Below are 12,922 nucleotides of genomic sequence, written 5' to 3' on the forward strand. Positions count from 1 at the left end.
TTAGATATAAAGAAACCAATATAAGGATCATTCCAGATCATTCCAGTAGTAATGTTGGAGGACATATTGCTGTCTTATTGCTTAATATAACTTGGTCTTTGCTAGATGAACATTTGAGTCATAGAACTCAGAGAACTGAGTTATAAGGGACTTCTAGAATCATCTAGTCCAGCAGTTCTCAACCTGTGGGTACCTAGATATTGTTGGACTACAGCTCCCATCATCTCTGAGCTCTGGCCTTGCTAGCTAGGGGTGATGGGAGTTGTAGTTCAACAACATCTGGGGACCCACAGGTTGAGAAAGGCTGATATAGTCCAACCCTCTACAGTGCAGGAATATGCAGCTGTTCCATACAGGGATTGAACCTGCAACCTTGGTGTCATCAGACCACACTCTAAGCATCTGAGCTATCTATCTCTACCAGGTTCTTTGACTTCAGGTGGATCTGAACAAGGAAACAGACTTGGTAATTGCTTTTGAGTGACAATTCCAATTGCCAGAGGTTGGACTTGGGGGTTCCTTCACACTCTACAGTTCTAGGATTCTAGGATTCATTCCTCTCTAGAAGCTGACAGAAGGTAGTAAATGTTCCAGAAAATTTTTTTTCTACATAGGTTACAATTACCCATGCCTTCCCAAACAAGTAAGAATTTAGGCTCAAACGCTGGTAGACTTACAGAATCATAGAGTTGAAAGGCACCCCAAGTGTCATCTAATCCAAACCCCAGCAATCCAGGAATCTCTACATGCAGTCTCCCATGCAATTTGAAACTCTACCAGATGCTGCTTAGCTTTCTAAATGTGCTCGCAGTTTTATTGGTGCACCACTAGGAGGTTCTATGAGATGGTGAATTAGCTAAACAAAAATAAAACAATAATAACCCTTATATTTTGGGTGCCTAATGTTAAGTACAGCAACCTAAATGAAGCACCTGAGTTAAGTAGGATTCCCAGTCTAATTAGTTGCTTCTAAGTTTAGTTTGTATTTTTAAATGCAAATTACTTTAATTGAAAACTAGAAGAAATAAGTCCAGTTAGTATCTCCCTTCGTAACTGGCAACACTCCAATTCATAATACTCAGACTTGCTCATGGACAGCCCTTGAGTTAAAAAAAACAGATTCACAAGCATTTGCGTAAAAGTGAATCATGAATAAATTCAGGGAAATTGCAATCTACTCACGGACATTGTGTATACAGGAAAAAAAGAAGCGGAGTTTGTTGAATAAATTATTCACTGTGAATTATTTGCTTAGCTCTAATGATGGGCTTATCATGCAGTTTAATATTTGGAATTAGCATCAGGACAGCATATTCCAGTCACATCACTTCTTCTTTCACCTGTGTATTTTTTAATTCATTGACTCCTTTTTTGTTTTTATATGCTATCCAGTGGGTCAATCCATATGCAAAATTGTTCGCAACAGTTCTGAGCATACTCAGAAGTGTGATTTTAACTTCTGCAGCCAGCCTCCCTCCCTGCCTGTGAGCTAGGATACTCTCCCAGTCTACATGTCTGTCTGGGAACAAAGGCTCCCACCTGCCATTCATTTCTCTCTCTCTCTCTCTCTCTCTCTCTCTCTCTCTCTCTCACACACACACACACACAATATTTGTTTGCTACAGAATGGGAGCCTATGCCATCTGGATTTTGCAAGCATTCATAAGGAGTGATAACAAAACCAATAAGGCTTTTGAGATGAAGAGGTGATGTTCCTATACAGTGGTACCTCGGGTTAAGAACTTAATTTGTTCCGGAGGTCTGTTCTTAACCTAAAACTGTTCTTAACCTGAAGTACCACTTTAGCTAATGGGGTCTCCTGCTGCCGTCAGGCCACCGCCGCACAATTTCTGTTCTCATCCTGAAGCAAAGTTCTTAACTCGAGGTACTATTTCTGGGTTAGCGGAGTCTGTAACCTGAAGCGTCTGTAACTTGTAGTCTGTAACTTGAGGTACGACAGTATTAGAGTTCCAAAGTATTTCCCATTCATCATAGCCATTTATATTTCTTTTATTTATAAAAATGTTTGGGTATCACTGTTTCATAAAAAAGCAAAGCAGTTTACAACCATACATTTACAGAACAAAAACCTTGGAAACATCGGAGATCATCAGCTATCTATTGCAGAAAGATCTTAATTGCCTGCATACACTTGGTAGCATTAAAGTTTTTGGTAGAAGATCTTGATGATCAAGTTGGGATATAAAGATTCAGGTGATACCTGGTACCTAAGTTGTTCAGGTCTTTGTAAATTAATACAAGGACCTGAACCTGGCTCAATAGTGGATGGACTGCCAGTGCAGATGTTCTCAGCCATGTTCCCTCATCAGCAGTCTGGTATCCAAGCCCAAGGACAGCCTCTCACTGAGAACATTACAGGAATCCAACCTCAACGTTACCAGCACATTGACTACAGTGGTCTGGCTCTCCCTGTCCAGGAAAGACCCTAGCTGGAGAATCAGACAGAGGTAGTAAAATGCATTTTTAGGACACTTGAGCCTCTCATGACAGAGATGTATTCAGGAGTAACCCCAATCTCCGTAACTGCTCCTTCAGAGTGAGTGTGACCTTAGCTATAAAGGGTAACTTGCCTATCTCCTGAACGTATATGGGAACCACCTACCCAAAGAGTCTCTGTCTTTCATAATACTTAACAACAAGCAGCCCTGTCAGTTTAGCTCAAGGGTGGATGTGTTGTGCACAGTGACACAGTGTGAATACTGAGTTAATGAAAGCCATCTACTGCAAGTTCAGGGCAGAGATATTTGAAATAGGAATTGGTTCGCTATTGCTTCTGCTAGCAGCATTTTTCAGTCATCAAATCAGTGTGAAATGGCAGGGGGACACACACATTTAATCCAAACAGCTATGGAAATAGTTCCATGCATCCAAGGTGGAACTATTACCACAAAAAACCTTCTTTCCAAAAAATTCCAGGAGGATAGTTCCAGAAAGTTTGGTAACTAACTAGAACAGTGTGGGAGATGGTATGATGATTTTGCAGGGGCAGTTGGCAAGAATAGCCTGCCCTCCCTTTTTCTTCCAGCAGGAGTCTATAGTGCAGTGGTTCCCAATCTTTATTTGGCCATGTCCCACCTAAGCATCTCTAAAATCCTGACCCCCCCGTGACATATAATTATTATTATTCAAAAAGTGAACTCCTATTCACATGGAGCCTAAATGCCATTAACTGTTAATAACTCATTCTCGAATTGCCCCCCTTAAAAATCAAATTGCCCCCATGTGGGGTGTGTGACCCACGTTAAGAACCATGGCTCTAGTGGATCTCAGTTTCTAGGGACATTTTTGGACACATCCCAGCATGTGTAGAAGAGCAGACATCAATGTGAGAAGCACAATTATTTTTTAGAAATCATCTCAGGACAAATATTGCCCCCTCAAAATGCATTCTGTGTTCTTAGTGCTCTCTCCCCTCCCCAGTGTTACCCATGGATTGAAAGCGGTGACAAACTAATTACTCAATAACTAACATTTAACAGCAGCTGGGCTGCAACATCTTCTACCAGCTGAAGCTTACAATAGCATTGCCTAAGGTGGTTGAACAAAAGTATTATATTATTTAAAAGGATGCATCATTGTGAAGATGCTCATTGTAAGCAATGCGTATTTAACGATATAACTAGAAGTGTATGTTTGCAAGGTGTCTCAAGGACAGTAGTAGAATTAACCGAAAATATTGCAGTTACAAAGGGAGCACGTTGCCTCGGCTTAAGCAGAGCAGCAAAAACATCAATGTACAAAACCAAACGTTTCCCTCCACAGTCTTTGATTGCTTAAGGGTTTTCGACTACTGTTTCCAAGCCTTTGCTGATACCTGTAAGGCACTGTGATCCTTACAAAATATCCTACACTATTTGAGGTTCATGACACAACATCACTCAGTGTTGGATGGGTGGGTGGGTGGGTGGATTGATTCTGGGTCACAAGCATCTATCAAAAAAGGGAGCAACTCAGATAAAGAGCTAAAGTGGATATGATAGGTTACTGAAAAGGTTATCATGAATACATGAATTATTTTCTTTCTGGCTTTTTTTTCTGACTTGAAAAGAAGGCTAATTTGAAATCTTGACATTTCCCTTGGATGCAAGCTTCATATCCACTTCCAGCTGCAAAAGGTTTTTGCAAAACTAGGCTTGGCCCTGCCATCTTAAGTTTATATAAGCTGCAAGGTACTCAGGTCTGTTGCCGGGAACCTGGTGAAGGACTGTTTTATATATGTGATTAATAAGATCTGATGCAAACATAACACCAAACTCTGCTATTCCCTACAGGGCCTGGAGAGGTCTCTGTTTCCTGAACACATTTATACCTGCATAAGCAGCATATTAAATGCAAGTGCGCAGGCATATGCAGCGTTTCAGCAGCAGGTTAGCAATGTTTATGTAGGTTCACAAGCATGCTCTTGATATATTCAAAGATTATTAAATCCATGCATTTAAAAGTGAATCATTGTGCTTGTTTTATAATACTCTTATAATAACTAGCACCAATGTATATCAAAGTGGCATGATGGTATGTGGTGTTTTTCCCCCCTTTGGGTTTTTCACATTTGAAGCAAAAGGATTTCTTGCTTAGGCATGAACATAGGGCCTTTTAATTGTTCTTAAGAATAATGACTCAGGCCAAACTAGATCCATGGGGCAATCAGAAGCGCAGTCCTGCTCTACTCATTGATAAAGTAGGGTAGGGAAAGATGTTCATTACGTAAACAGGAGCCCATGAGGAAAGAGAGACAAATCCAGCCTTGTCCACAGGGACGAACGAAGGTGCCATGACACCCGGGACAGGGCGGGGCGTTGCTACATAGGGCGCATGTGTGACGTCGCTGCATACGAAGCATGCACCATACGTAGCGGTGTTGCACATGTGCTGTACATAGCGGTTTGCGGGCGCTGTCGCTCCATTGCTGTATGGACGGTGCCGGGATCCTCTGCCCACAAACGGAGGATCCTCCACATGCAGCTGCAGTGGCATGATGGCTGCTCATGCCGCCGCGAGCCCCCACGGGGTGCCTTCTTGTCACCCCCGCAGACATGGCACCCAGGGCGCACCGCCCCCCACCCCCGTTGCAATGCTACTGCTTGTCCTCTGCCTAACCTATCTGTGCTCCAAAGATTTAAGTAGTTTCCTACCTGTCTGGCATTACAGCCAGCTGGGCAGAGACTTTGTAAAATCCACATAGCACAGTAAGGTGTGGCGATGGACAGGTTTAAATCTGTTCCCCCATGCGCTCCTATCCCTTCTGGGAACCACGTTCTTAATCACATGCACAGGATTGCTCCATATGTCTATTCTGGTCCTTGAGAGTGTATAACTTGTGAGCCTTGCCACATATCAAGGTGCTTCTGATGAATAATCACATATGGCCTAGGGAGGAGACCAGTGCTTTTCTCCCAAGGGGTACTCAAGGGTACACAGTACCAGCACCTCTTTGTTGTTGTTATAGTTAGAAAATGTGGCACTTGCTGTAACAACTTCATGGTGAGCACTTATTTTTCTAGAAAAAAAGCACTGGAAGAGACAAAGTTATCATGTGCATGTCCAAATTCAGCCCTCATGGGTATTTGTTACCATTTAGGTTGGTTTTCAGTAGTGCATCAAAAGCCATTTTTCTTAGGGGCCATGATGGTCATAGGAAGAAACCCTGACTGAGTGTAGATGATGCATTCAGGAAAAATAGGTGGAAAGGGTTTTTAGTCTAATACAATTTGGTCCACATCAAGCAAAATACCACATTGCTTTTCATTGGTGTCAAGGACATTAGGCTGCAGCCTTGTATAGGTGCTCACCTTCACCTTATGATGAGGGCAAGTAGGGCCACATTCACTGGCTGTGCCCCCTTTCTTGCAACCCCATTGCCCAGCCCTGCTGTTTTCCATGCATCAAATGGAGAAGGCCTGAAATGTGGGACCTGCTCTGTGCATGTAGACTCCCCATATGATTTACAACAGGGATGGAGAGCATCAGGCCCAGAGCCAAAATGCTTCTTTCTCTGCCCCTTGGAACTCTTTCCCAGGCCACACCCATCAGTGTCCCCTGCTTCACACCTCACGTGTTTTTGCCTGGCTGGAATCTGTCCTGGACCTCTGATAATGCTTCTTGATTGCCAGGACCCTCCAGCACCCCCAGATGGTGTCCAGGCTAAAAGTGGTTCCCCGCCCCTTATTTAGAATCCCGATTGTGCCGGGATCTCAATCACATGGGGAGCATTAATGTGTAGAGTGGGTTCCCCACTTGAGATCTACCCAGCTCATGGAAGATGGCAAGCCTGGGCAACATCATCTCTTCCCATCAGAGGATTGTACTTATGAGCCAGTGTGGTGTAGTGGTTAAGAGTGGTGGACTCGTAATCTGGTGAACCGGGTTCGCTTCCCTGCTCCTCCACATGCAGCTGCTGGGTGAACTTGGGCCAGTCACACTTCTCTGAAGTCTCTCAGCCTCACTCACCTCACAGAGTGTTTGTTGTGGGGGAGGAAGGGAAACAGAGGTTGTTAGGAGACTCCTTAGGGTAGGGATAAAGCGGGATATCAAATCCAAACTCTTCTTCTTCTTCTTCTCTGAGGGATAGAATTGACCAAGTAGGTCTACCCTGTATCTTAAAAGTGCTTCAGGGATTCTTGTAAATAAGCATGAACCAAGTAGGCTAAGCACCAACAAAGGAAGATGGAGGTCCTATAATTTAACCACTGTGTAAAAGAGAGAATTTGGGGGACCTTATGGTGAAATGAGAGAAGCTGGAGCTGATTACATCCTATGTTCTCTAGAATTGTTACAGCACCCTGTGTTCCTTTAATAAAATAATACTTTATATATTGACCTTTCCTGCTTTCAATGACCAGCATCTATACTCGAGGTTTTAAAATCAACCTTTTTGGAAGCACTACTTTTCCATACAACATATGGCTTATGATATGCTCTTTTCAGTCATATTTTGATTTTAAAATAAACCTGGACTTGAATTTTCCTGTGTTTTTACATTTTGACTTACTTTATATAGAATTAACATTTAACTTAAATGTTCTCAATAGTACAATAAAAACATATACTTTTCACCACTGAATTAACTTAACTGACAGCAACTGTGGACGGCAAAATGGCGGTGTGGTGGGGGAGAGAAAATTAAAATAAAATGTACTTGCTGCATTAACAGCTTTACACAGGAGGGGTTTTAAAAGTTATTTTTCAGGATAAGTGGGTTAAAATTAAATGTCAAATATAATTTGGTTTAAGGAGTTTGAAAGATATGATTGTCCTTAGAGAAATTCTGAAGTCTCAGGTCTCCTTGCCAAATGGATATTTGCATAATAGTGAGGTGTGGGGTTATAGATCACTCTGTGGCAGCATGCCAGACCATAAACAGCTTGGTAAAGCTGTTAAAAAAAAGTTCCATCGGATCCACATTAATCATAGCAAGAAATTGGAATCTTATTTAAAATATGATGTGCATTGACATCTCTCCCCCCTTTTTTTTACTTTATTAAGCAAGTAAAGAATTCAGAAACATACAGATCTTTTCATTTCTTTAGGTTTCACACAAATGTGGAAACTGAATGCTGACATATATTTATGTGTGTTCTTGCACACCTTACACTTTGTTAAATGCTTTTGAGCATCAGCCTTTTAAAAACGTAATGTCTGAAGCAATTCTCTCAATCCACAGTTGTGAAAATCTTCCAGTCAACAGCTGGAGGGGGGAGGGGGCAGATTAAAAAGTAGCGGTTGGGGTCTTTGAAAATATTATATACTCACATTTTGGTTAAAATGAAACAAGCTCCACATTACCACCTGGTTCCTTGCTTCTCCTGTATAAATTATTACGCCTTCTTATACTATATATAATATATTGGAGAGTGACTGAGGAAAAGGCAATTTATAGTTCAATGGCAAACTGCACTGTGTGAGAAAAGTACTGCGGACCTGTTTTAAAATAGCAGGCCAGCGTGCACCTAGCTGGCTTTCTTTTATATCCTGTGGATTTTCTACACGGTTGGATAGATGCACTGGCAGCATGCTATGCATCCCAAAGCATTTACCAATTGTTGGTCTCAAGGCTTTGCCTACACTCAGTGGGATTTTGTCAACGGTAACCTTGAGGGCAGGTGTCAAAAAACTGGGTGGAGAGATTTTCCCTTTATTGATCCTCTCCAATTCCACATATACTGGCAAAAATGAAGGAGATTTGTGGTCAAATACAGAACTTGCCGTATCACCCATACTGCAGAAATGAGGACTTAGGATTTTTATGTGGTGTATAGCAACCTGCTGTGCAGTTTATCTACTACAATATCACAGTGTGCTTACATGCCTTTGTATGCACAGATTATGGTCCCTATTCAGAGAAGACAGACACACTCAGTGGGGAGTCGCATTGCAACCTGCTTTTGGAATTACCTCTAATTTTGAGGGGAGGGGGAAGCATCTGGCAGTGTCATGTAGAAGTGATGCTAAAGCATGGCCAGTATACGTGAATCAGTATGTAGATATTATTGTATCACAATATTGTGATTGTTGTAACCCAAAACCATTTATTTCTTCTTGGGCACACCCTCACTTATATCTGTGCTCTGCTCTAGAGACTGCTTATGGGAATCTGAGTTCTGCTGCATTCACGGGACTCATTTGCTCCCATGAACCTCCACTGAGCAAATGTCAATTGGATTTTCCGTGGATTGACGTTTGCTCTGTTTCAGCACTACATAGCAAGTTTTCCTGGGGGAAAGGTGGGAGAAGTGGAAAACTGTGTTTTCTAGACATTGGGCAAGCAGAAATCTGGATGAGCCCTTAGTCTTGATTGCTTTCATGAATGGCTTTTCTTTTCTTTCTAATTCTGATGAAAAGCGGTTGTATCAAAGGGTGTAGCATCAGTGGAATGAAGAGGCAAATCCACTCCACTTCCCAGTGGGAAGGAGTTGTGGTGGACCGCGTGGCCACCCACTCTGAACCGGGGGTGGGGGATTTGTCCCCCATTGCCTGGGGGATCCCGGCCATGTCAGAGCCCGGCCAGCCAATCCGCTGGTCGGGGGAAATGGCCGGGGCCATTTAAATGGAGGAGCAAGCCAGAGGACTTCCTCTTTGGCTCGCTTCCTCAATCACCCGTCCCCCCCCCTATTTTGCAGGTTAGGCAATGGCCTTGCTATGGACTTTGGTTGGTTGTCTTCGTTGTCCGAGCGGCTTGGTAGGGATTTTTCCACTTGGCAAATTGGCACTGGCCACTTGGTTTTCGCCTACCTCGTAGCAATCGTCATAACTTTGTTAGAGTTACCGTTAGGCAATGTTTGACCTTGTGTGGAGGAGGAGAGGTATGGCCATCACCTGCCCCTCCATGCTTAAGAGTATTCCGTTAAAGGAATCCGGGGGTGTTGATCTTGTCTGAAGCCCAGTTGGGGGCTAGGGCCTTGACACGACCCCGATGGGAACACCAGGGGAGCTTGAGTTGGTTTGCATCGACAGAGCTCTCCCTACCGGTGGTTTACCCTTACCGGACTTCCTGCACAGGGGCAGGAGTCAGATATAGTCGGTCCAATCAATGCCTAAGCCAATACCGTTCACATTCTGTAATTCAATAAAGTTGTCTCCAAAAACCTAATGTGTCCTTGTGTGAGTTATTTCTAACGAGGGGGTGGCTGCAGGGTCTTGACACGCAAGTAATTTCCACCTGTACCCTTTCTCCTTACAGCTCCTCATACCCTCTCCAAATCTGCTTCAGAGGGTTGGGGAACACTTCTGAGAAGATGGAGGAGGCAGGTATGGAAGAATGCGGAGGGGAAGGTTGGAAATTGCTCTTCCTTCATTGATCTGCTAACAGAAGCCTTGCTGTCAGCCAAGCAATAGTAATGGACACACACACACACAATTACTTTATATATCTTTGTATTTTAAAGAGCATTTCGGCAACTACATGATTCTGTTTGTTTCAGTTTCATACCATTGTGTAAGTTAAGAATGCTACACACCACATTGTTGTAGTCGATCCATTTTGCTCCTGAGAAAATCACTAGCATTGGACTTGACAGAAACAAGCATGCTAAGAACTCCTTCCTTGTTTCTGGAGCTGTGAGTTAATATATAGCTCAGGCTGAATTTATAGCACTGGGTGGTTAATAACTAGGAAGTCACTGCTGCCCAGATTTAACTGTAAAGAAGTTAGCTTACTTATTGCTTTAACCGCAGCAAGCTGATATTAAATCTCATAATACTCACAGGCAGTTTGAATGCGTTATTGAGCAGAAGCAGTACAAATGGGGTATGTATGCAGCAACCTGAAGCCAATTCATAATATTTGCCAAGAAAGTTCAGTAATAAGGGCATGATGGTTGACTTGATACCGTTTGGATAACACTCACTTGTGTTTTAATGGCAGTTCTTGAAACATTGTGCATATTTGAGCTATATTTAAAACGTTGTTAATCCTTTCCAAAAAGTCATCATGAAAAGGGCTATTTGCAAGGGTTCTTAAAATAGGTTTAAACTTTTGACTATAAAATTCTGACAAAATGAAGTATTTGGAATGAGGTGAACACACTGCTTTATTTATTATTACTGCCTTAAGCATAAGTTTCAGGATATGCCAGTAAGTGGCATATGACATATCCAAATGCTATTTTAAAATAATCTGCTTCAAGAATTCTAAGTTTTGAAAAACTTTAGTTTGCCTAAGCTTGTGGGTTATTGGCAAGGCTTGTTTTCAGCTGGAACTCACCGGAAATCAGTTCCGGTGCCTCTCAAGTGGGTGCCATTGCCATTGCAGTGGTACCTCGAGTTAAGAACTTAATTCGTTCTGGATGTCCGTTCTTAACCTGAAGCACCACTTTAGCTAATGGGGCCTCCTGCTGCCGCCGTGCCGCCAGAGCACAATTTATGTTCTCATCCTGAAGCAAAGTTCTTAACCTGAGGTACTATTCTGGGTTAGCAGAGTCTGTAACCTGAAGCGTATGTAACCCGAGGTACCACTGTATAAGAGAACAAAGGAGGTGAATTCCAGCACCTCTTTTTCTAGAAAAAGACCACTGGTTATTGGAGATAGCTAAAGATGGAGGGCACAAGGAGAAGGGGACGTCAGAGGATGAGATGGTTGGATAGTGTTCTCGAAGCTACCAGCATGAGTTTGACCAAACTGCGGGAGGCAGTGGAAGACAGAACTCCCTGGCGTGCTCTGGTCCATGGGGTCACGAAGAGTCGGAGACGACTAAACGACTAAACAACCACAAACTAAATCATCTATTGGAACTCTTCCTTTAAACATTAGGAGGGCTGGTGTGGTTTGCCGTTACACTCCATGCCTGCTTTCATCCCATTCCTATTACCATATAGCTATGGGATTGGTGAGTTGGTCTGGATAGGAATCCCTTCCAGACCTGTGATTCTGTATTAGAATCTCAAAGAAGAACCTGCTGAACTGGCCTTGTCACCCTAGGAAAGAGAATAGGCTGAGGTTTTTTGAATGTGCGGTTTTAGGGTAAGCTGGAACCTCTGGGGAGAGGGGCTTGCCATTCTTGGTGTGCTGGATCCAAAGCTTTAGCCTTTGGGAGCTTCCAAAAAAACCCACAAAAACCCCAACACCTAATAAGAAAGCAATATCCTGAAGTGCTAATATAATGAGTCCTTCCATTCTGTGCTCAGGATGTAAATATATGTAAATGAAACAATATATCCTAAATACACCATAGTCTCTGTTGCCCTGTTGGAGGTGGCTGCTACCCAGGTAGTGTTGACTCATGACTGGGCCTTTTCAGTGGTATTGCACATTTGTGGAACCAGCCCACACACACACACACACACACACACACACACACACGTGGGATGTGCCTGTCTTTGTCGTTGTTGACTTTCAGAAGAAATTTAAGAACATTTCTGTATTCCTATACTTTTGATGGCTGAAAGATACTGGTCACTTTGAAATTAGCAACTGTGAGGGCATGTTTAAATGCTTCCTTGTGTTCTACATCTTTATAAATTGTTTTGAAATGTTTTATATTATTTTAATTTGCATTGTTTTATCTTTCTGATGTTTGCCACCTTGGGCAGCTTTGGGACAAAGGGTAGGATATAATTATTTTAATGAAATAAATCTAAACTCAGGAACCTACCATTTATGGATACACCTCAAGTAAGGGTCATCTCATGGTGTAACTGCTGACATGGTTGTGAGAATGGGTGGTGAATAAGAGAATAAAGGAGGCCACTTTGCAACATTTGAGATGAACCACTGAATTCAGGAGAGGCTGCTTGGATCTGGTACATAACGGGGAGCATCAAGAAAGAGGCCACGTTCCAGTATTTTGCAATGCCAAAATGTAGGTGAAGGCATTCAAAACAGTCTTAAACACAATGTTAAGTTTCAGCTCAACCACCCTTAGTGCTTTCTAGAAATCACCCAGCATCTGAGGCTGGCATCTGAGGGACTATAGGACTTGATAGTTCTCCCTCTCAGAGAGTGGTGAAAGAGATCTTCCCTCAGAGAGGGGGATCTGTCATTGGATGCTTTCCCAGTGAGACTGTGGGGGCAGGTGGAGAGAGGAAGGATCCACATCCCATCCATTATCCTAATATTTCTCCTGAATGAGGAAGAAACATTGCCAGTCCTGGAATTAGCTTAATTAGCCCCCTCCCCAACCTAGTGTCTATGGGAGGGGAAAGGGGTTTAAGAGAGAGAGAATACTTGTATGTGGAACTGAAAATAAAAGAGGGGAAAGGTGGTCCATCTGCCTTGGGTATTAGGGTTGCCATACATCTGAGAATTTCCGGACATACCCATCCGGGAGGGGGGGATTTTACATTTAAAGCAAATGTCCTTGATTTGGGGTTGTTGGTGTGTGTGTTTTGTGTGTGTGTGTGTGTGTGTGTGTCCGTGTCTGCACACGCGATGATGGTTCTGGCTCTGGTGTGGGTGGTTCTGCCTTGG

General features: G+C 42.9%; 1 long non-coding RNA gene across 1 annotated transcript in view; it reads right to left on the reverse strand.

Annotated features, from left to right (window-relative positions):
- Positions 1–12,922, reverse strand: part of LOC310835418 — a 143,733-nt gene that overhangs the window by 444 nt on the left and 130,367 nt on the right. The gene's annotated exons all lie outside the window — the stretch shown is intronic.

The sequence above is a fragment of the Podarcis gaigeae genome, assembly GCF_964106915.1.
Source record: "Podarcis gaigeae genome assembly, chromosome: 2".
NCBI classification, from domain to species: Eukaryota; Metazoa; Chordata; class Lepidosauria; order Squamata; family Lacertidae; genus Podarcis; species Podarcis gaigeae.